This window comes from Canis lupus, chromosome X, assembly GCF_011100685.1.
Source record: "Canis lupus familiaris isolate Mischka breed German Shepherd chromosome X, alternate assembly UU_Cfam_GSD_1.0, whole genome shotgun sequence".
NCBI classification, from domain to species: domain Eukaryota; kingdom Metazoa; phylum Chordata; class Mammalia; order Carnivora; family Canidae; genus Canis; species Canis lupus.
Window position 1 is genome coordinate 86475673 of NC_049260.1, and position 24005 is coordinate 86499677.

The 24005-nt window shown below is 42.2% G+C and overlaps 1 long non-coding RNA gene across 2 annotated transcripts in view; it reads right to left on the bottom strand.

Annotated features, from left to right (window-relative positions):
• LOC102155744 overlaps nt 1-24005 on the bottom strand; it is a 30103-nt gene that overhangs the window by 647 nt on the left and 5451 nt on the right. The window contains exon 3 of one of the 2 annotated variants that reach the window (XR_005385993.1): nt 228-262. This is a non-coding gene — a long non-coding RNA (uncharacterized LOC102155744). Of the gene's footprint in view, nt 1-227; nt 263-4936; nt 6475-24005 lie in introns of those variants that run through there. The other variant, XR_005385994.1, reaches the window with a different exon arrangement.

The following is a 24005-nucleotide window of genomic DNA, read 5'->3' on the forward strand; positions in this document are numbered from 1 at the left end:
AAAGTGAATTCTTTTCCTACACTTTTGAGGGTGGATATGAAGTCAGATCCCCACAATTAAAATAATAAATTATCCCTTTCCTAACCAGGGTGGGTGAGATTTCTCTTTTAAACAGTTCTGCAGTGGCGCCAGGACCTAAATCTATTGTCGTGCTGGTACTGAAAGAGGAAATCATGCTGTGTATCTCCGAAGTGAGCTTGTGAAAACAAACATGAGGGAACACTTACCATGAAAATCACCATTCTCTGCAGATCCATATTTCCTAGAAAACGTTACAAGATGAAAATGAGTCTAGTTGTAAAGGTCTTGACAATGCAGAGCTATTATGATGAACTCATGCCTGTGAAAAAAAACGACTTCCAATTCAAGCCTGCCCAAAGGGAGCCTCCTGAGAGGCCATGGATCACAGCACATAAGAGGAAATGTGCACAAAGGAAACACTACCTGACTGTGAACGGGGTCCTAGAATATAACGGGGTCCAGGAAGAGTAATAGGCTCCTGGCATGCGGTGGGGTAGCCTGGATGTGCAGGGTGCTCAAAGATTCAGAAGCAGGAACATGGGCAAGATGGATTCTTGGTATAATTCAGGAGATGGGTGAGGTGAAGTTATTTGGGTGATTTTTAATGGGGAAAGTAAGATTTTGAGTGTTAAAGACATGGAGGCACCTGGCTTGTGAGGCAAGGGAAGATTATTCCAGCCTTATTTGGAAGAGTGGATGGCAGAGACAGGGCGGGGGTATATGCTGCAGACTCCTACTGATCATAGTGGCAGCAGGGGGATACTTGTTAAAATAAACAATGCTGGAAAAATGGAAAAAGTTCTATATGCACATGATAAAATCAATCCTGTACCTTAAGGGGTAAAGAGTTCTTCTCGACCACTCTGTTCTTATAGTCCCTTTCTCCCCTTCTCTCTGCCGGTGTGTAATCTTCAAAATATATTATTGACATAGAGATGTTCCATTTTTGCTCCTTATAAGTGGGATCATCAGTCACAGCACCCCTTGGATTTCTTTACTCAACATTTCTTAATATCCTTCCATCTCAGTATAACTTCCTTTACTTAGTTCTTTTTCATGAGAGCTCAATGTTCCATTGCACAAATGTGCCAAGATTCTTTTATGTGTCCCCCTATTGAGAGGACACTGAGGCTAGTTCCCATCTTTTGCCATTACGGAAAAGGCTGGGAAGCAAATCCTAGTGGCAAAGGCGTGGTAGCTCTTTGTCGAATGTCTGTCCCCGGCTTTGAAGTTGCCCTCAAAAGACCGTTCCAGCCTGTCTTCCCTACAGCTACTAGGGCCTTCCTGCAATGGAAACCCCTAAAATACTTAAATCCTTTAATACCCCCCTCAGATCCTGCCTGGGGCATTACTGTTCTTCTCCAAATGTGAATTTTGATGGAGTAGAGTGAACAGAGCTCTGAATTTAATGGTAGATTCAGGCTATGCATGAGTCACTTCTTAGGCCTGTGGCAAACAACAGGTTTTTTGGTACCTGGGCTTGGCCCAGTTCTTCAAGAGTCTTAGGTGTTCCTTCTCTCCTGCCACGCAAGACTTCCTTTTGTTTTTACCCTGAAAACCCTGCAGTTTGTTTAAACTGGGTTTGAATTTAAAGTTATGCTTTGCCAGCTCTACTTAAAAGGAAGGGGGAGGGGAAGGCCAACATCAACAAACATTGATCAAGCTGCTATTATGGACAGGACTGAGAAAACAAAGGGAGATGAGACTTGGCTCCTGCCTTCAAGGGTATGTACAGAAAAAGACAACTAACAAGCGTGTGCTAAGTGTTAAATGAATGGGATTGACAGTAAAAGCTGTGGAAGTTGAGAGCAGGGAGTGAAAACTAGTTCCAGAGAGTGAGTTTATACAGCAAAGTATGCCACACACATTTAACTAATCCCTGGAGCATCCCTGTGTCTTCATATCCTGACTATAAAATCTGTTGAGGCGTCTGGGAGATACCAGGAGAATTAGCCACTAACTAAAACACCTGCGTAAAGACACTAGGTTGCCCAAGTACATCAAGACCTTCCATGTATTAATAATGGATATAATGATCATTTTAAGCTTGTAAATAAAGAGCCTCTACACCAAACCACCTGACCCATTTGGCCTCCTCCCCCCACTAAAATGCAACTGCTCCTTTAATGTGCAATAAAAACCAGTGTCTATGCTCTTAAAAAAAAAGAAGGCAACTTAAAAAATCAGTTTCTCCCTTAAAAACATTACGCTAAGTTAAAGAAGCCACACACAAAAGGACAAATGTACAATTCCACTTGTATGAGGTGCCTAGAATAGGCAAATTCATAGAGGCAGAGGGTAGCCTAGTGCTGATCAGGGCCTGAGGAGAGGGAAGAATGCAGAGTTACTGTTTAATGACCACAGTTGCTATTTGGGATAATGAAAAAGTTCTGGAAATAGATTGTGGTGATGGTTATACAACATTTGGAATGTATTTAGTGCCACTGAATTGTATGCTTAAAAAATTGCTAAACTGATAAATTTTATTTTACGTGTATTTGACTGTAATAAAAAAATTTTTTAGAGGTGACAACCCTCAGGCTAGGTGTCAGGAGGCAAGGGTAATGATCAAGGCTGCCTTCTTCTGGGCAGCAAAGCAGGCATGCAAAGGGAGCAGCTTGGTCGACACCATGGGAAATGCAGGCTCCATGTGTCCAGGACTTGTGATTTGTCAAGAGAAACCAGAAGTGAAATGTTTCATTGTAAAATTTCCTGGTTTTTAATTTAGACAATTAAGAAATGTTTTAATTTTTGAAAATCTGCCCTTTGCATGCAGTCTTTGGCCCAGTGTACCGGAAAAGTAGGAAGGAGAACATGGCTTGTAATCTATTCCTCCATCCCTGGCTAGGTTCTTCTAGAGGGAAAGACCACAAAACCATAGTGCTTTGTGTTGAGTGGCATTCTCCTCCACCCACCAAGTCAACTGGGAGTGTGAAATGAGCACATCTTCCTCTAATTGCCTGGTGAACAACTAAATCATTTAAATGCATCTAGAAACAAAAGCAGAGGCAAGCACGTACACCAGGGAAAATAAATCCTAAGGATTTAAGACCCCACATAACTCTCCCTCCCCTGCCCCCAAAACACACCCTACAAAATATATTAGCCAAACACTGAGAAGTAGCCTTCTTCAGGACAACTCCTAAACTCACTCCTATTTATGCACGGGGATACTAGCCCTGCACATGCAGAAGCCAGCTGATCAGAATATAGCAGCTTTATCTGAACAGGAAGGGAACAAAGGGACGCATATGAAACATAAACTCTTCCTTTTGGATCCCTCTTCCCCACTTTCCACCCTTTGCAAGTATATAAACACAAACTCACACACACACACACACACACACACACACACACAAACGGTCCAGACACAGGAAGTATGAAGCCTGATCCATGTGTGGAAAACAGCAATGTGGGAATTCAGGAAACAACACCAGAACTGTGCTCCAAGGCCAAGACCCGCTCCAGCATCTGGGAGCCAAGTTAATCCTGGGGTACTCATGGGCCCCAGCATTTTGGAAGTAAATCGGCTGTAGAAAAATAAAGCTGCCTGCAAGACTATTCCCCAAGCACCTCCTAGGGTCCTGTTTGAGTAACCCAGGTTGGCCTCTTTATGATTTATGCAGGGCTTCACTTCAGCTTAACTAAATACCATATCTCCTTCAGCAGCTTGAGATTTTGGAAAGGCCCAGGCTGTCCATACTTCTCAGTAGGGTTTGTTTGCAAAGTCCTAGGTTAGCCAGAGCAAGAGAGAGGTGGGAAGACCTAAGAACACACATCCAAGTCTGCGTTGCAAAAGGTAGGTGGTGGGATGAGAGAAAGAATATGATCTGATCAATGATAAAAAACAAACCACTGAAAGCAAGTCAGGGGGAAATCAAATTCCTGAGCCAGTAACCTTTTTAACTGTACAGAGTTAGCAGGATTTAAAGGAAGTCCGTCCTCTGACATTACCCTTTGCAAATAAACTCTTGATTGATTCCTCTCTCTCTCTCAATCTCTCTCTCTCTCCGTTTCTATGGTTGCCAGAATGTCTGAGAGTTGTTATCCCAGTTGAAGGAGAAGAAGCCTGGGACAGGAGTGGAGATTTATCTTCCCTGGCACATGGCCCCACTTCAGGAACTACAGGAAGAAGGTAGGTCAATGCCATTCCGGTGTGATTTAAGGCAGGCCCACCCTGCCGTCCCCACTCAGCCTTGCTTCCCAGTCTGCCATGGTCCTGTGAGATTCACACAAGAAATACCCCTGTTAAAGTGCAAATATATAACCGGGGAAGGGTTAAATATTAAGCCATCTTTGATGTACTCTGATGGAAAGGGTACAGACTTTGGGAATCGCTAAAGCCTGGATTCTGGTCACAGCTCCAGGACTCACCAAAGAGGTAAATAGCCTAACCACTCTGGGCCATGATTCCCACATGTATAAATAGGGGATAATAATTTCTCCACCATGAGGAGTTGCTCTTAAGATTAAATGAAATAACACATTTAGGGTTACCTATCACAAGGCCCGGCATTTGGTAGCTAGTTGACACAGTTTATTTCTTCATGACCCTCCATCCAATCTTAGGGAATCCCAGGGGGTAGAACAACAGGTTTCCTTAGTGGCCTGCAGGGTTTAAGGTCCTCATAATTTCTCTTCCCTACAAACCCTGCTCAGAAGGGCAGCATGGTATTAAGTATATGGGTTTTAGCACCAGAGGGACCTGGTGTCATAGTCTTTGTTCTGTTGCTCACTAGCTATGTGACTCTGGGTACATTTGGAGCCTGTTTCCTCATTCATAAAATAAAAGTAATAATAGCATCAGTTTCTTTTTAAGATTTATTTATTTATTTGACACAGAGAGCACAAGTAGGCAGAGTGACAGAGAGAGAGGGAGAATCAGGCTCTGAGCAGAGAGCCTGATGTGGGGCTCAATCTCAGGACTCCGGGATCATGACCTGAGCCATGATCAACTGACTGAGCCTCCCAGGCACCCATAAGAGCACCTATTTCAAAAAGTGATGGTGAAGATCAAATATATAAATATTAGCTGATATTGTTACTTGCAATGGTGTGTACAATGCGCTGACTAGTTTACTTTTTTAAGATTTTATTTATTTTTTCATGATAGAGAGACAGAGAGAGGCAGAGACACAGGCAGAGGGAGAGCAGGTTCCATGCTGGGAGCCCGATGCAGGACTCAATCCCAGGACTCCAGGATCGCCCCCTGGGCCAAAGGCAGGCGCCAAACCGCTGAGCCACCCAGAGATCCCCCTGACTAGTTTACTTTTATACCAAGCAGTTTCTAATCTAAATGAGTGGATGGTTTTAGCAAATGTGTTAAAAATCCTTAAGCAATGATAACTATGTGTTCCTGGCTTCCTGGTCTTAGCTAAGGAATTTGGGGGTGATGCTGGAGCAGCTGTGAACATCTCAGTTCCAGGCTGTTGGACCTCCTCCCCCATGATTTTCAGCGTTTTGGCAGGATGTGAGCAAAAAGGACTCCTAGGAGGGGCTGCAAGAGATCTTGGGATAATAGAACATTCTCACTGTGGAGTGTGGGCCTAGGGCACTCAGGCCTCCACCTCTTTAAATCCTGCATTTTTCCCCATCCTAGAACTCTTACACATGTTATTCTCCCTGCCAAGGACACAACACATACCTCCCTTTGTTCCATTCTCTTCCTTCTCTTCCCCTTGCTAACTGAATCTTACTCATCAGGCCACAATTCAAATATCACTTCTTCAAGGAAATACTCCCTGAGCAGTAACCTGTACCCCAGTCTCCTGTTTATCTTTAAACATTAGTCTGAGTTGGGTATTCTATGTGATAAACTATATCAGAAGTGGTTTAAATATAAAAGTGATATTTATTCAGTAGGTGAATTATTTAACTTTGTCTTCCAATCTAGAAAATTATTGGTCCAGGAAGAAGCTTCAGGCTTATCCTGTAATTTTGCATACATCCTGGCACTCTCTTGCCTACCCCCTTAGTGATACCCATGGACTGGCCTGAATTAGTAATTTTTTAGAATTACTCCAGCACTAGTTGAGGCATTGAGCTAGATGATGGTTGGGGTTCCTTGCAACTCTCTACTGCTGACATTTGTCAGAGTGCTGACAAGTTTTCTGAATGCCAGAGTAGGGAGCTGTATCAGAAGTGTCATCCACATCCTTCTTTTGCCCAGTGCCTTGATCTTGGTGTATAAATGGAGAGTTTTGAAGAGTGGTGTGGAAATGTGGGTGTGAACTGTCTCTGCAGAAGGTGGTATGTTTATTTGGTGCCTAGCAAATGAATGCTTTGAGATTAGAAGAAAGGTAGTTCAGGCATGAGTGCCGGAGAATAGTTGAATTAGAAAGACACCAGTAACTTTGATGGCAAGAAGATGGTTCCAGATGACTTTATGGATGGAGTCACTTCGTATGCCTCCATCACAACCGTAAACCAGGAACGCATTTACCAAAAGGCAGCCTAGTGTTGTGGAAGAAACAAAGAGATTGTCATTAAGATAGAACTGGGTTAAGATCCCCATATTCAATTGATTATGTGACTTTGGATAAATCACTTAACCTCTCAAGGCTCAATTTTATAATCTATTGGCTATGTATTGAGGATCCACTATGTTTTCAACGCTTTTCTAAGCACTTGGGATGCACTGGTAAACAAAACAGGCTAAATGCCTGCACTTAGGAAGATTATATGTTGCAGGGGTGTAGGAATGGCCGGTAGACTTTTAAATCTGTGAGGTTTCATGATGTTGTCCACACAGGCCTGGAACATGGTGGGTACTCAATAAATAGTAGCTATTATTATTTTTATTTAATAAAGTAATCACCGTCTGTGAAACCAGGTGATTTCTACACAAGCTTAAATTTCTATACCAAGGATCGACAAAAAGAAACAAAGAAACTTTGGTGAAGCCAAGTAATTTCAATGTAAAAGACAATAGATGGCTTGAACTTGAGATTCTTGCAATAAGGTAATAGCAGGAAACTTGTATGAGTTTTTCCATCCTAAGTGACAATATTTTTTCTACTATGGTTTCCTCAACAGCAGTTCCATTTGTGACAAAATTAAGCCAGTAGGTTGAAGCTCCATTTGGATAAATTTTCCTCCTTCATTATCTCCAGGAGATCAAAGAGCATAAATCTGGGAACATAACATTACCCTATAAGCACTCCAGTCATGCTCCTACCCAGGTGATGTTAACCAACCAGACTTTTAACTCAAGTTTGGTGTTCCACCCTTCCAGTGCCATAGCCTCCTTTCTAGAAGCATAGTGTCAGAAGGTAGAAAAGAAGGGAATACTGCTCATAGATTTTCAGTTTATAGTGTCTAGCTTGATAAAAAAAAATTGCAGTTTACATCTTGTAATAGAACAATAGAGCCATGACTTAACGTTTTACAATGTATGTAGTTCATTTCACGAGGGGTCACGTTTCATGTACTATCACATTTCCAGCATTACTGCTCCCCTCTTGTACTGGAGTGGGATAGGCATTGGGTCAGTGTGTTAGGGAAGCATGGTGGTGTGCTGTGGGACTTCCTGCCCCTCTTTCTCTGGGCTTCAGTTCTCATCCTAGTTCCCCTCTCTATCAGATTAATTATCACATTGTTTTGTAGCTATTTATCTTGGGATTCCCAACTAGACTTGAGGTTCCCCTGAGGTCATAGACAGTGTCCTAATTGCTGCTGTATCCCCCACACCTAGCACAGGAGTCATTTATAACCCTTTTCAATTCCCCCATCCTACTTTGCATTTAAATCCAAAATCAAAGCTATTTTTCTCAGCATCTGTAACAAACTGAGCAGGTTAAGTCATGGCTTAGTGTATCCTTCTGCTTCAGGTGAAAACCCTGGGTATGAAGGGGTTGGGATGAAAAACTATCCCAACTCCATCTTTGTGGCTTTCTTAGGTTAGCCTCAACATTTTCTTGAGAATGCAGACTCTGGCTTTGGAACTGTTTCCATTTAAAAGCCCTTTCAGTGGGGCCTGGGTGGCTCAGTCAGTGGAGCATCAGACTCTTGGTTTCACCTCAGGTCATGATCTCAGGGTGCTGAGATTGAGCCCAGAGTCAGGTTCCACACTCAGTGCAGAGTCTGCTTGCGATTCTCTCTCCCTCTCCCACTGCCTCCCCCAACACCCGCTCTCGAGTGTTCTCTCTTTCAAATAAATAAATAAATAAATAAATAAATAAATAAATAAATAAATCTTTAAGAGCCTTTTAAATTCTCAATGAGCATTGCACTTGGAATATTGAGAGATTTGAGTGTGCTGCTGTTATTTGAAAGCTGTGTGAACTTGGGCACCAAGCTCAACCCTTCAGAGCCTCAGTTTCATTGTCTTGTAAAACTTGGGAAAATAATCTCTGTCCTATCTTAGGATCACACTGGCTTGTGAGCTTCAAATCAAACAGTGGTTGTGGAAACACTGTGGAAACTGAAATATAGGGTTATTTTCAGCACACCTGTGGTAAGTGTGGTTACCACCCACACTAACCCTTCCTCCTCCCAATTAGGCACTGAGCATTTATTCAGTTCTGAGCACTCTAGCCCTGGGCTATAGCTGGGTGAGGGAGGCATTGTTCTTCCTATCTTCCTGACAAGTTGATCTCAGTTTAAGACTTGTTGCCCTCAGGTCTTTTCAGTCAGCATTTGAGGGGGGAGCTCCTCCCTTGGTTTCTCATAAGCATATTTGTCAGGTGTGCTTTAGAAAGTCTGTAGTTTCTACCTTCTGGCCTGCTTTGTGCTCCCTAGTGAAAAGTGGTTCCTGTGGGGGAAGGGGAAAGGCAACCTTTCTAACCTCTTCCTCTGTTGCACCAGAACTCCCAGTGTCCCCAGACTCCAATTTTTCAGGCATAATTTCTTTCCATCCATCAGGGTGTACCCCTTATGGTATTTTAGACTGATCCTAGGCAGGTAAGTTACATTTTGCAGAAATTTCACTTATTCCCAAAGTGCAGTCTTAGTTGCTTGGTAATTACAAAGCCCAGGACTTCCCCCAGCCTTTGTGGTCAAAAAACACCCTCAAAATTTGCCTCTCTTTGACCCCGGCTTCCAGACTGTGTTTGGGTCTGTTCTGAAGGCTCCTGAGGGAGTTCCCCAGCTTTAATTTGGCCAGATGCTCACTGTCCTGCTCAAATCACAGTCCTATTTTCCCCCCACTTTGAACAGCTTTTGCACAGACTTAGGTTCACTCAAACCTGCTCCCCTCCTCCAGCTAGCCACTCAGGGCTGAGAGTACTTGCTTTCTTTGCTGGCTGAGGATCCCTAGTTAGTCAGTCTTAGGTTTTAGTCTTTCCCTCATTCAAAATCATCTTCATATTTACCCTAGAGGGTTTCCACTGCCCATTCTGCAGTTAATCTTAACCACAAGAAGAGAATTTTTCAAGTTGAAATCTAACTGAAATTTACACATATAGCATCTTTTAGAGTAAAGGTGGACAAACTGCTGCTACAATTAAAAAACAAAACAAAACAAAAAAGTGTTTTTAGGGGTACCTGGGTGGCTCAGCGGTTAAACATCTGCTTTAGACTCAGGTCATGGTCCTAGGGTCCTGGAATCGAGCCCCCACATCAGGCTCCCTGCTCAGTGGAGAGCCTGCTACTTCTCCCTCTCCTCCCTCTGCTGTTCCCCCTGTTTGTGCTCAATCACATTCTCTCTCTGTCAAATAGATAAATAAAATATTTTTTTAAAAAACATGTTTTTAAAGGATCATTAAAAAAAAAAAAAGGAGACTGTACCACCAAGACTATAGGTTTGTAGCTTGTAAAACCTAAAACATTTACTATCTGGCCCTTTATAGAAAAACGTTTGCTGACTTCCTAGAGCTTCTCTTGATATCCAAAAACAGTGTGAAGCAGTTTGACACTATCATCTTCTCTCCCAAGGTTACAGGAAATTTCTGACTTATTTATTGCCATGTTTTACCATCTCATCTACCTCTTCCATTCAATTTCTAGTCTAGCCGTGAGGAGTTTAAATGGTTTTTGTTCTACCTCTTGAACTCAACTCACATTTCATTTCTTTCCCAGGGAATAAACTAACTTCCTTTGGTGAGACCAGCTTCTTGGTCCACTTCCCCACCTACCTCTAGTTAATGTCCCTTTGGCTTGGCTGGACACTTTCGAAAAGTGAGAGCTCCTTGCTCATATTCACAGCGTCTTAGAAAAATGCTGAGGTAATTTGAAGAAGGAGCAGATGTTATATATGGGGAGATTTTTGTGGCAGACAAAAGCCATAGAGACACTTAAACCCCCCCCTGCAAATGAAGACTAACTGTTTCACCACCCACAAGGTGATTTCTTTCCATAGCTCTTCAGAAGAAGGCAGGATCACCTTACTAGGGCTCAGCTTACTCAGCAGAAGGGCTCATCTCCTCTGTTACAATGTATTTTCTGCGGAATTTAGTCTACTCTCATTAATTTTCCTTGTGCACTGCCTTCTTAGTTAGAGGATGGGCCACACCTAAATAATGTTGCCAAACTCCAACAAAGAGCATCAGCCGCTAGTCCTAACACAAACACTGAAAAAACTAGTGCATATCTACCATGTGATTGGTGCCTTGAGGGGTACTTCAGCCTCCAATACCTCCAGTGAAGCTGGACAGACAACATGGTAAACTAATGAGGCAAGGAGTTCTCCCATACAATTCAGAGGAGTGAATAGCCTCCATTTTAAGTAGTGTCTCCTTGATTGTCCCATAGCACAGATACATTTGCCAAATTGTCATCTGATCCTGACTATATGGTCGCTGTAACCATGCTCACTGTAATAGGGAAGAGAAGGTCGGGAGCAGAATGAACTTTGATTGCCATAGGAGGTATATAGTATGTGTTCAATGAAGTCAATATAGGTAGAGAAGTTAGTAGAGGGTATTCCAAGGTTGTGGGATAATAACATTACAAGAGTTTACAGTCTGAAAAACTCTGGTTTGTTTTCAGACCGAGTAGACAGTTTGTGTAGAGGCCAGGAAATGTTTGTTTATTCATTTGTTTAGGCTAGGTAAGGTTTAGTTCAGCTTTGTAAGGTAGGGCTAGAATTTTGAGGAACTTTGAATATGGACTAAAACAAATAGAAATTGTTCTTTTGGAGGTTTGGGGGAACTGATGAAAATGGTGTTTTATGAAGAGCAACCTGATGGTGTACAGAATGGTTTGGAGGGTGTACCAACTGGAAGCCAGGAAGATTTGACAAAGCATTAAGAACGAGTATAGCGAAAGCCAAGAGTGTACAACCTCTTACTCAATCTGTCCATTTCTCCTTGATTCATAAATGCTACTTGGTGGGGGCAAGAAGGCTGACATTGGACTTTCTAGGGTCTCTTGCCACTCTCCGGAGAATACCTTAACCACTGCCTACATCGCACTTCACAATCAGAGTCCGCATACCTCTCCTGGGTCAAGAGCAGTTAGATTGAAGTGGGAGAGCTAAAGCCAGCTAGTGGCCAAGACCGTGAAAGTGTTTCAAGGATACCTGCAAATGTCTATCCCTTTAAAAATGTCTCATCCACCTGCTGTTGAATGTTCTCTCATAAGCCAGAGACTTATGACGACCTCACAGAAGAATGAGGAGACTTGTTGACTGATGATTCCAAAATCAGTACCACCTGCCACATCTCTTATACGATCCATGTATCAAACTGCCTGCTGCAATCCCCTGAATGCTACATGGGCATCTTATTTTTTTTTAAAGATTTTATTTATTTATTCATAGAGACACAGCTAGAGAGAGAGAGGCAGAGACACAGGCAGAGGGAGAAGCAGGCACCATGCAGGGAGCCTGATGTGGGACTTGATCCCAGGTCTCCAGGATCACACCCTGGGCTGCAGGCAGCGCTAAACCGCTGCACCACCGGGGCTGCCCCCTACATGGGCATCTTAAAATGAATGTGTATGAAACCAAACATATCATCTGCCTCCATCCCTACCCATAATTCTCACCTGCCTCTTCCTGTATCCCTCATGTCCATGCGTGACACCACTATCTACCTCATTGCCTAATTACTCAAACCAGAATCACAGGAGATGTACAAAAATTTTCACAAATATGACAGAGTACAGGACTCCTGCCCCAAACAATCGACCCATTGCATGCCAGTCCATCCTTAGAGCTATATTCCTTTTGGTTTTGATGGCTTTTTCATCTCTAAGGTAGTCCCCTTTAAAAAGAAAATATTTCTGTTGCGGGGGGTCACACCTCTAGCTGACCCCTTGCTATGAGTTATTACCTTAGCAGGCAGAATAACCACAGCCAAAGCAAGAATGTGGAAGGACACAAGTCAGGGCACCTTACTGGGTGTAGGCAGCGGGGAGAAGGTGGGACCATTACGGAAAATGGGGTCTCTAACCATTGATGTAGGAGTAAAATAAAGACAAATACTGCCTACTTCATCCATTTGCCAAGGGCTTGCCCCAAGGGTATCAAGGTTCAAGAGGTATGACCTGGGCTCCATTACTGAGATTGACACTTAATGGGCCTTAGATATGCACTCTCCCCTTCCCACGCCATAAACCCTGAGATGAAGACCTCATTTTGTCACACAAAATGAACTGTGTATTTTATTAAATTTTAGGAATGAAACAGTGCCACATTGTGGTCCCTGCATAGTGTTTCATAAAATGTGTGAAGAGCTCATTTTAGAGCAGGAAAAATATCATTGGGAATATGGATACATCAGGAAAGATACGGGCAGGAAACAACATGAAAGGTGTCCTAGAACCTTCCCCACTCTTCTCTCATGGCCACCCCAGGGAGAGTGAGCTTGTGAAGAACTGTGTCCTTGGATAAATGGTATAGTCCGAAATGCCAAGAGAAACCTGGTCTTTAGAGTACCTAAATACGCTACATACACGGGCAAATAAGACAAAGAACATGTGTTTGCCAGGTTATAGGTTAGGGAAAGGCATCTCTGGGACCCTGAAAATAATAGTCCAATCCATCATAGAAAACTGAAGTCAGCTTTTAAAGGGAGAATAGGTCCCATCTTTTTTTTTTTTTTAAGATTCTATTTATTTATTCATGAGAGACACACACACACAGAGGCAGAGACACAGGCAGGGAGAGAAGCAGGCCCCATGCAGGGAGCCCAATGTGGGACTCGATACCGGGACTCTGGGATCACGCCCTTGGCCCAAGGCAGATGCTCAACTGCTGAGCCACCCAAGCGTCCTGAATAGGTCCCATCTTATCTTTGTATTTCCTTGGTGCCTAGCATAGCGCCTGGCATGTGGTAGTTATTCAGTAAATGTCTCATCAATGCCCGAATAAGGGTGTGTATTAGTTTTCTAGTGCTGCTATAACAAAGTGCCACAAATTGAATGGCTTTTAAGAATAGAAATTTATTCTCTCACAGTTCTGGAGTCCAGAAGTCCAAAAACAAGATGTTAACAGGGCTTCACTCCCTCTAAAGGTGTGAGGGGAACCCCAGGGGTCACTTGGCTTCTGGCATCATAATACTCCAATCTCTACCTCCGTCTTCACATGACCATCTTTCTTCTATGTGTCTCTATATTTCCACGTAATGCTTTTCTCTATATGTGTCTGTCTTTTTTTCTATTAAAAGAATACCAGTCTTGGGGTGCCTGGGTGGCTCAGTCAGTTAAGTGTCTGACTCTTGATTTCAATTTAGGTCATGACCTCAGGGTCGTGAGATTGACCACTGCATTGGGCTCTGAGCTCAGTGCAGAGTCTGCTTCTCCCGCTCACTCTGCTCCTCCCCCTACTTGCTCTCTCTCTCAAATAAATAAATAAATAAATAAATAAATAAATAAATAAATAAAATCTTTAAGAACATCAGTCATATTGGATTAGCGTGTACCCTAATGACCTTATCTTAAAGTTATTATATCTGTAAAGACCCTATTTCTTTCTTTTTTTCTTTTTAAACAAATTTAATTTTTTTTAATTTATTTAAGTAATCTTTACACCCAATGTGGGGCTGGAACTCACAACCTCAAGATCAAGATTTCTATGGTCTTTGGACTGAGCCAGCCAGGCACCCCTTAAAAAACCCTATTCACAAGCTCTGTGGGCTGGGCCTTCAACATGTCTTTTGTGGATCATGGTTCAACCCACAATAGGACCCAAATGAGCCCAGGTTCCTAATAGCATTCCTTGGCTATTAAGTTTGGAGGACATAATCTTTCTGCAAACCTAGCTTTCGGCTTGATCTCCACCATGGTCAAGTTCTCACTCTCTCTCTCTGGAACATTCTTTTTCAGAGAAAAAAAATGTCTAAAATCTTTTTTGCATGGCCATGCTTTTAATATCTTAATCTACTTGGACAAATGGTATGCCCATCCTCATCATGATTGGTTTGCTTCCTTTCTTTTTTAAAGGGCTCTTTGTTCAAAGTCTTTCAGTGTGACAATATGTTTATTTTCTCTAGTTTGCAAATATTAGAGGTGGGGAAAGGAGGATTCTTGAGGAAGCAGGAAGGACTGAGATACTGAGAAAACAAATGGAAAATGTTTCAGTCCTACCCCATGCTATAGAGGACCTTATTGGGCCAATTGGCAAAGCTTGGATAAAATATTGTACCAATGTTAATATCATAGAAGTTGTTAAGTGGGCTGTGGTACATAATAGAATAAATATCCTTACACCTAGGAAATATACACCGAAGTACTAGGGGCAAAAGGTCACGATGCATTCAACTTACCCTCAAATGATTCAGGAATATAGATAGATTGGATAGATAAAAGAAGATGATTAAAAATGTTAATTACAAGTGAATCTGGGTAAAGGGTATGTGGGTGTTCTTTAAGCCATTTTATTCTTGCAACTTTTTAAGTTAGAATTTTTTTAAAGACTGTATTTATTTATTTGAGAGAGAATGAGTGAAAGAGAGCGCACGTGTATGCACAAATGGGGGGAGGGGCAGGGAGAGAGGGAGAAGCAGGCTTCTTGCTGGTGGCAAGACTAGATCCTGGGACCCTGGGATCAAGACCTGAGCCAAAGGCAGACGCTTAACCAATGGAGCCACTCCAGCGCCCCTATTAGAAATTATTACCAAATAAAAAGCAATTTAAAAATGTATGGAATGTTAATTGAAGAACTGGATGTCTCCCCTTTGTTAAAATATTTGCATTTTAGGCTAAATAAGCAAATAACATATTTTAGCATTATTATTCAAATATACTAACATTTATTGAGGTCCTACTGCGTGCTAGGGATACTTACACATATTGTCTTATTTATTAGTCCTCCAAACACTATACCATTTATTACTAATCCTCTTTCATCGATAAAGAAATTGAGGTTCATAGAGGCTCAGTATTTTACTTAAAAATCACAGGACAATTACATGACAGATCTGGGATATGAACCCATCCCCTCTGGCCCCAGGTCTAGTGCCACTTATACTACACCACAATCACAAATGGCCCATTTCAACAATTCTGAACATAGAAATCTTTAACTATTTTCAGCCTGACTTTCTAAGCCAGTGGTCAGGAGGTCAGTGGGAGGGTTTTCTCCCTTCTCTGGCTCCATAGGGATTATAGCCTTGGACCTGGAGGAGCCAAAAAGGGAGGACCAGCCTAAAGAAACAATGTTTCTGTCCTTGTTTGATAAATGGAATTAGCATTCCCACACGAACAGGAAATGTTGAATTGTTAATAGCCTCCCTTGGGTTTATTATATATGGTATATCTACATGCCTTAGCTATACCCAGGAGGTATTCAAGATAAGCAGTCCCATCTGAAAGTGACGTTGTCCTGTTTTTTGTCAGTTTGTCTAGTGACAAGAGGAGAGATTAAGCATACTGCTTAATTTTATATTACAACACAGCGCAAACATATAAAGTTAGTTACATGTTGATTGTAACATTTTTTTTATATTGTAACATTTTTTTGATAGGTTGGACATAAACCAACCACATATTTATGGAATGTCTATAATGTACAAAGCACTGGACTAAGTACAGTGGGGGATCTAAAGCAGATAGAGACTTATGTCCCCAGGACTTAGAAACTAATTACGAAAATGAAACATAAAAGCAGAGAATGTTAACCCATATAAGGTGATATAGGCAAATGTGCTAGAGTTGCCCAGAGGGTAGATAATTACTGTGGGTCTGGATTCCTTAGGGAAGGTTTCTTCTTGGATGACCTGGACTTTGGAGGATGAGTGAGATTTGGATAAGCAGAGAAGATGTGTTCAGCAGATGGTCGTGGAGGTGGAGCAGTACAGGTTTCATGAGACTGAATTGAGTCAGATTGTAAGGAGCCTTGATGCTGGGCAGTGGAAGCTTATTAAAGGTTTTGAGCCAGTAAGTTACATAAAAGGAAAGCAGTGTTTGTAGAAGTCCTGGCAGTAGTGCATAGAATGAAATAAGCATTGACTCACACACAACCTTGGATGCACAACTGGAGGGCTTTACAAAAATAATGATACCACAGTCTGAACCCAAGAGATTCTGATTTAATGGTGTGAGCCAGGGCCTTTAGTTTTTTTTTTTAAGATTTTATTTATTTATTCATGAGAGGTGCAGAGACACAGGCAGAGGGAGAAGCAGGCTCCCTACAAGAAGCCCAATGTGGGAGTCAATCCCAAGACCCGGGATCACACCCTGAGCCGAAGGCAGACACTCAACGACTGAGCCACCCACATGTCCCTGGGCCTTAGATTTTTTTTTTTTTTTTTTTTTTTTAAATTTTTTTTTTTTATTTATTTATCATAGTCACAGAGAGAGAGAGAGAGAGGCAGAGACATAGGCAGAGGGAGAAGCAGGCTCCATGCACCAGGAGCCTGATGTGGGATTCGATCCCGGGTCTCCAGGATCGCGCCCTGGGCCAAAGGCAGGCGCCAAACCGCTGCGCCACCCAGGGATCCCGGGCCTTAGATTTTTAAAAAGATCCCCAAGTTTCACTAATAGGCAGCAATGTTTGAGAACCTCTGAAATGGAGGAAGGAGAGATACTAGCATGGAAACCAGCTAGATGGTAATTCCAAGGCAAGCTTAAAACCATGAGTCCTGGGACTGCTGGAGTGGGTGGCAAAGGGAATAGAGAGGAAGGTTTGGACATGGGTGACATTTCACAAGAAGAACTGACCAAGCCTCTGGATAGGCTGAAGGCAGAGAATGAGATGGAACATTTAAAGATGCTGGCATGATTTCTGGGCTCAATATCTTGTTCATGGTAGGCACCCAATAAATAATTGTTGAAATAAGCTGAACTTACTGAACTTATCCCATGCTCCATTAGCAGGGATCTGTATATCAGGGAAGAAAAGTCAGTTTGCGAGGAAGAGGGGGATTTTGTTCCCAAGCCAAGTATGAGAAGACAGCAAGTTATCCAGATCGTCAGTCCCTTTGGAGAGGTAGCACTGGAATTCTGAGGCAAAATCAGAGTTGGGGACCACCAGTAAGAAACCATCTGTGTAACAAACAAACAAACACCCCATCTGTGTGATGGATAGTGGAAATCCTGAGACTGAATGATATCACCTAGGGAAAAGACTCTAGTAAGAAAGAAGCAGATTGAAGAGAAAACCTTACAGAAGGCAGATTTATGTTTTTGTTGTTTTTAATAATCAGAGGGCCCTTTGCATGTAGGTAAGCAAAGAAGATCAAGGTAAAATATTTATCAGGAGGGGTGCCTGTATGGCTCAGTCTGTTAAGTGTCTGCCTTCGGCTCAGGCCATGATCCTGGAGTCCCAGGATCTAGCACCCCCATCAGGCCCCCTTCTCAGTGGGAGGTCTGCTTCTACCTCTGACCCTCCCCAATCTGTGCTCTCTCTCTCTCTCTCTCTCAAATAAGTAAGTAAAATATTGTAAAAAAAAAATATATATATATTCACATATCCACCAGGGAATACCTGGTGGCTCAATGGCTGAGTGTCTGCCTTTGGCTCAGGGCAATCCCGGAGTCCCGGGATAGAGTACTGCATCGGGATCCCCACAGGGAGCCTACTTCTCCTTCTGCCTATGTCTCTACTCCTCTCTCTGTGTCTCCTGTAAATAAATAAATAAAATCTTAAAAAAATATATATCTACCAGGAGCAAGAAGGGAAGAGATGTCCAGCATTGCATAGTTATCCTAAGAAACAGAAGTCAAGGTCCCTCTCTTTAGATACATTACAATCCAGTTGTGTAGCCACGTACTGGATGCATTAGTCAGTAGAGCTGTCCATACTGGGCAGCAGCGGTTTATCGCCGCCTGCAGCCCGGGGTGTGATCCTGGAGACCCGGGATCGAGTCCCACGTCGGGCTCCCTGCATGGAGCCTGCTTCTCCCTCTGCCTGTGTCTCTGCCCCCCCCCCCCGTTCCTCTATGAATAATAAAAAAAAAAAAGAGCTGTCCATACTAAATGGGACACTAAAAATGTTCATAGGAAAGGCAGGGAAGTTGAGCTTGGATAATGATTGGGTACCCAATTTGTGTTGAGGTTAGAGGGAAGGATGAAAAGATGAATTCAGAGATCGTGAAAAGCAGAGGTAGAGAGGACAAGTTTGCCCCTCTGAGAAGCCCTATCTTTTCTGTCACCTGCCCTGAACACTTCAGCTCATTGCCTACTCCTTTTTTTTTTAATTTTTATTTATTTATTTATGATAGTCACAGAGAGAGAGAGAGGCAGAGACATAGGCAGAGGGAGAAGCAGGCTCCATGCACCAGGAGCCTGATGTGGGATTTGATCCCGGGTCTCCAGGATCGCGCCCTGGGCCAAAGGCAGGCGCCAAACCGCTGCGCCACCCAGGGATCCCTCATTGCCTACTCCTACCCTCCATAGAACCCACCCTTAATATATGGCTTTTTTTTTTCTTTTCTTTTTTTTTTTTTTGTTAAATTTATTTATGATAGTCACAGAGAGAGAGAGAGAGGCAGAGACACAGGCAGAGGGAGAAGCAGGCTCCATGCACCGGGAGCCTGATGTGGGATTCGATCCCGGGTCTCTAGGATCGCGCCCTGGGCCAAAGGCAGGCGCCAAACCGCTGCGCCACCCAGGGATCCCAATATATGGCTTTTTTTGAACCCAGTCTTGCCCTAAGTCAGCAGACAAGCAGATCAATCCCCTTAATTTGCCTTAGCCTAAGATGTCCCTGGCGGAACATTTTTTTAAATATTGCACGCCTGAGTAGATGGTTCCTTTAAATGAGTATGAATCAGATGGATAAAAGAGGACAAAATCAGGTGACTTTAGTACACCTCATACAGATCTGAGAGTCTTTCCTTAAAGTCCATTCATTTAAGTATTTAATGAATGAATGTGTTCTACATGTTCAGAACTGTGTATCAAGATGAGATGTCAGAGGGTGGCCCAGACAATTCCTCAACTTCACAGAACAGGCTTGACTGTGCCTCTCAGAAGAATTTCAAGTTGCCAACCTCTGGTGTAGGCCCAACCTGAGATACTCCACAGGTTACTGAATCAGCTCATTATTTGTTTAGTGCCCTACCATTTGTTTGACATTATGTAGACACAAGGCTCTATTGAATGAGGAGAGTGTGTTCCCTGGTAGGGTCATAACTGGGGCCTTGGGATTGCAATCCAAACAACCTGTCATGCATTTCAGTCACACATAGCAGCAATATAATTCTGTTGCTTTGGAAATAGTTAAAAGCTAGTTTTACAATAAGAAGACAAGCTCTTGAAAACATGGAGGGGTGCGGTTGGGGTGTGATTGACAGACCTGTCATTAGTATTTGACAGATATCCATGATTGTTTTTTCTAACAGGAAAATGGTGATTCTTAAAAGCAGTTTTACATTCCTGCTTCTATTTTTTTTAAGAAAGCCTCTTTCTTCAACTTTTCTGTGTAGTGTCAGTAAATGAACTGTTTCCTCTCAAATCATGCATATTGCCTTGCAGCCTTCAACTGCATAGTAATATATCACAAACATTTGGATGTGGGAAGGAGAAAGGCCAGAAATAACCATTTAGGTCATGTGGGCTTGCAAATGCATCTGTTTACACACAGAGGGTCCCTACAGAAGACTGTTTTATTTCAGGGAATATTTTACCCTGATGACAAACTGTAAGCCAGTGAGTCATTTTCATGGCCTGACATTTTGCTGTAAAAGTGCTTGAAAGAGGGTGTGTCCCTTTTGCTGGCTGCTTGTGTCCTAAAGCAAAGTTGCAGGCATCTTGTATGACACTCATAGGTTGTACTGAACAGTAGACTTTTGTGAGATGGGGTCAAAACGGAAACTTCCATTCTTTCAACTTTATTTCGATTACCTTGGTATAGAATACCAAGTGGCAATAATGTGTAATTCAAGAACTGCAGGTCAGAGTTGGTATAATCTAGTCAGAATACCTGTAATGTGACCGTTAACTATAGCCATCATCATATATTAAAACATTTCATTTTCATGTATCTCTAGATTTCCATTGATATGCTCACGGTACTTTCTAAAAGAATTCCGGAAGTCACCAAGTTACGTTCCAAAGGTTTGTTTTTTTGAACTCAGAAACAATTTTCCCATATAAACAATGTTATAAATTATAGGCATACTCCCAAACCAGCTCACCCAAGGCTACTTAACCCATAATATGCTTGAAGTATAATAGTGTGTGCGTCATATATAATAGCATTTCTATGAAAAACAGAGTTCAGCTCCAATGTGGGAAAACCAGAAAAAATTTCCTTTTCCTTCAGGGAGTCCCCTCTGGTGCTGCTAATCCTTTATTAGTTAGACAGTGTGAAAGGGAAACATTCTTGGTTCCAAGCCTGGTGTGGTTTCTTTAGGGGCAGAAAAGAAGGCAGACACATTTAGGCATTTGAGGTTGGCCACTCTTTCTTTTCTGTCACCAGGTATGGATCAACCTGCTGCCCAGACAACACAAAATGTCTTTAAGGAATTTGTTTTGGAATTTCTATCGATAGTAGTGGTGGAAACCGGGATAAAAATGAACAGATCAGTGGTTCCACTTCTCTATATTTATTCACTCACTCAACAATGCATTAATCAATTCCTATGTAGCAATATATGAGCTCTAAACCCTGGGAATACAAACATGAATGAGCCTTTGAGGTCCTCCCAATCTAGTGACAGGCATGGACATATAAACAAACCATTGCAATGCAGCGTGCTACCTGCGGTGATAGAGTGCCATATTAGGGAGAGTGGTGGCACAAAAGAGGCAGTGTTCTGCCTGGCCTGAGGGGGTGAGGGTGTCAAAGAAGGCCCCACCAAACCTTGCCTTGAAGGATGAGGTGTTTGTCAGGCAGATAAGGGAGTCTGAGAAAGCATTTTAGGCAAAGACAAGAAGTCGTGAAATACCACATTTGGAAAAATAAGAGCAATTTTGTGTGGTTTGACTAGAGATACAAAGCAGGGCAGTGTTAGGAGATGAGGCTAGGTAGGGGCTTTAAGGGAAAAGCCTTGCATGTCAGGGTGAATACTGCATTTTATCTCATAGTGGTTAATACGGAGGATTGTGGCCAGACTCACCATTCTAGTGGCAGTATGGAAAGCTAGTTGAATAGGAGACTAAAGGGAGGCAGAGGTTTTTTTAAGGAGAAGAGGAAGAGAGAGAAACATTTTAGTTTAGTTATATTTTTAATTTTAATTAAGAACATTAAATTGTGGTAAAATAAACCCAAAACAAAATTTACTATCTTAGCCATTTTTGTTTTTTTTTAATTTTTTAATTTTTTTTATTTATGATAGGCACACAGTGAGAGAGAGAGAGGCAGAGACACAGGCAGAGGGAGAAGCAGGCTCCATGCACCGGGAGCCCGAAGTGGGATTCGATCCTGGGTCTCCAGGATCGCGCCCTGGGCCAAAGGCAGGCGCTAAACTGCTGCGCCACCCAGGGATCCCTCTTAGCCATTTTTGAAGTATGCAATTCAGTGACACTAAGTACATTTACATTGTTGTACAACTGTCAACACCATCGACCTCCAGAAATTTTTCATCTTCCCAAACTGAAACTCCCTACCCATTAGTAACTTCTCATCCACTCTCCCCTGCGGCTTCTGGCCACCACCATTCTACTTTCTCTCTCCATGAATTTTACTACTCTACTCCACTTCATATAAATGGAATAATATAGTACTTGTCTTTTTGTGATAGGTTTCTGTAGCTATTTTAATTTTTTAAATGAAGTTGATTCATGTTTGTGCTTTAAAAAAAATTCCAAATATTTTCAAGATGTGCACAAATGAAAAGTAAAAGCATTGAATGGATGCTACAGGTTTTAAGGAGATTTGCAAGATCCATTTGGGAACTAACATTTGCTGAGTGAATGTCATATGGCACTGTTTTGAGTGCTTTACATATATAATTTAATTTACCTCCTAAGACATATGTGATTTTATTTACTCATCACAGTCAATCATTTAATCATGTATCATCACCAGGGAGAGGGGTATGACAAGAACGAGGCAAATAGTCAGGGTTAATGCCATTATGACTGGGATGTAGAGAGGAGCTTCCATGCCAGTGACAAAACTGCAGTATACACCAATAAACTCCAACCTTCAACACTAAGCAGAGCAGAGCAAGGCAGGGGGAGGGTGTATAGCCCAGGTGCACCTCAAAGGCGCAGCTCAAAGGACCTGTGTCAGACATTGGCTTCTGAGTTCGAAAGACTTGTCAGACATGCTGCCTGGTGGGGATAGCGTTCTTCTTGATCTTTCTCTGCATTGACTTGAGAACTTTTAGATGAGCTGCCAGAAACTTCTGACACCACCTTGATCACCTAGTATAAATACAGTGGATATACATCATACTTATTATTGCTACACTAGCCTAGACTGGCATTCCTTAAGCTGTGTTTCATGGAAACATACTAGTTTTCTATAAGATGGTAGTATGTAGTCATCAAGAAGAAACAAACCCTGGTCAAATACATTTGGAAAACTTCATATTAGTTGCTTCTCCTAAAGATTCTTAGCATATACGAGCTTATAAAAACCTCTAAGATGTCCCATAATGGATGATAAACCTGTTGAAAATTTAACCACTATTCCCCAAACATTTTGACCTCATATTTTAATTTTATTTTGTTTTTATTTGATTTGATTTAATTTGATTTTTACTTTCCTCCCTAGAAACATCAATATATATGTGATAGGACCCTAATGTTCCATGGATCTCAGAAGCATAGTGAGTAGGTAGCAACCATCCAGGAAATGACAAAGGCTGCCCTGAGGAAGCATCCCAGATATGTAGGATTCATAACTGGGCTTAATAAGCAAGATGCCAAAGGTGGTACCTTCAACTTTGAGGGTGATTAGACTATCCCCCAAATGCCTGGGGTGATGATTTCTGCCAAAAGGTTTAACTAAGTTATAAATCCATAAGTTCAAAGGTTTTAAGAACTTCTTACAAAGAGCTAGCCCCAACCACGTTGCATTTCCCACTTGAGCTTTTTTTTAATTTAAGATTTTATTAATTTATTCATGAGAGACAAAGAGAGGGAGAGAGCACGTGAGAGGCAGAGACACAGGCAGAGGGAGAAGCAAGCTCCGTGCAGGGAGCCCAACGCGGGACTCAATCCCGGGCCTTCAGGATCAGGCCCTGAGCTGAAGGCAGGGCTAAACCGCTGAGCCATCTGGGCTGCCCCCCACTCGAGTTTTTAAACTATTATTAAGGCTTCGGTGCTTTCACTGTCCAGGGTTGAGGCCTGAAGCCTCTTATCCATGCATGACTCTTAGGCTACATTTTCTTTTGCCTACGTTTCTGGAAGACATACAAATTGATATAGATTTGAAAGGAAGATGAGAAATCCACTTTCCAAGGAATGTAGATAACGTGAATATCACATCATGTTCCCCTGTGTAACAAACCTGAAGTCTCCCAGAGACTTATGAACAACACTGTAACTCGTTATGCACTAGAATACCCTGGGATTTCAGTCTACCTGAGCAATAATGTGATGTACAGCTATAATATGATGTACTCTAATATCCTTGCTTGAGTGAGTAGAACACCTCATTCTGCACAGCTCTAGTGGCATCATTAATTCTATGAAAAACTCCAGAAATGTCAAGTCAACCTTCTAAACAACAGATTTCTCATCCTATAAGGGATAAAAATGCCAACTAC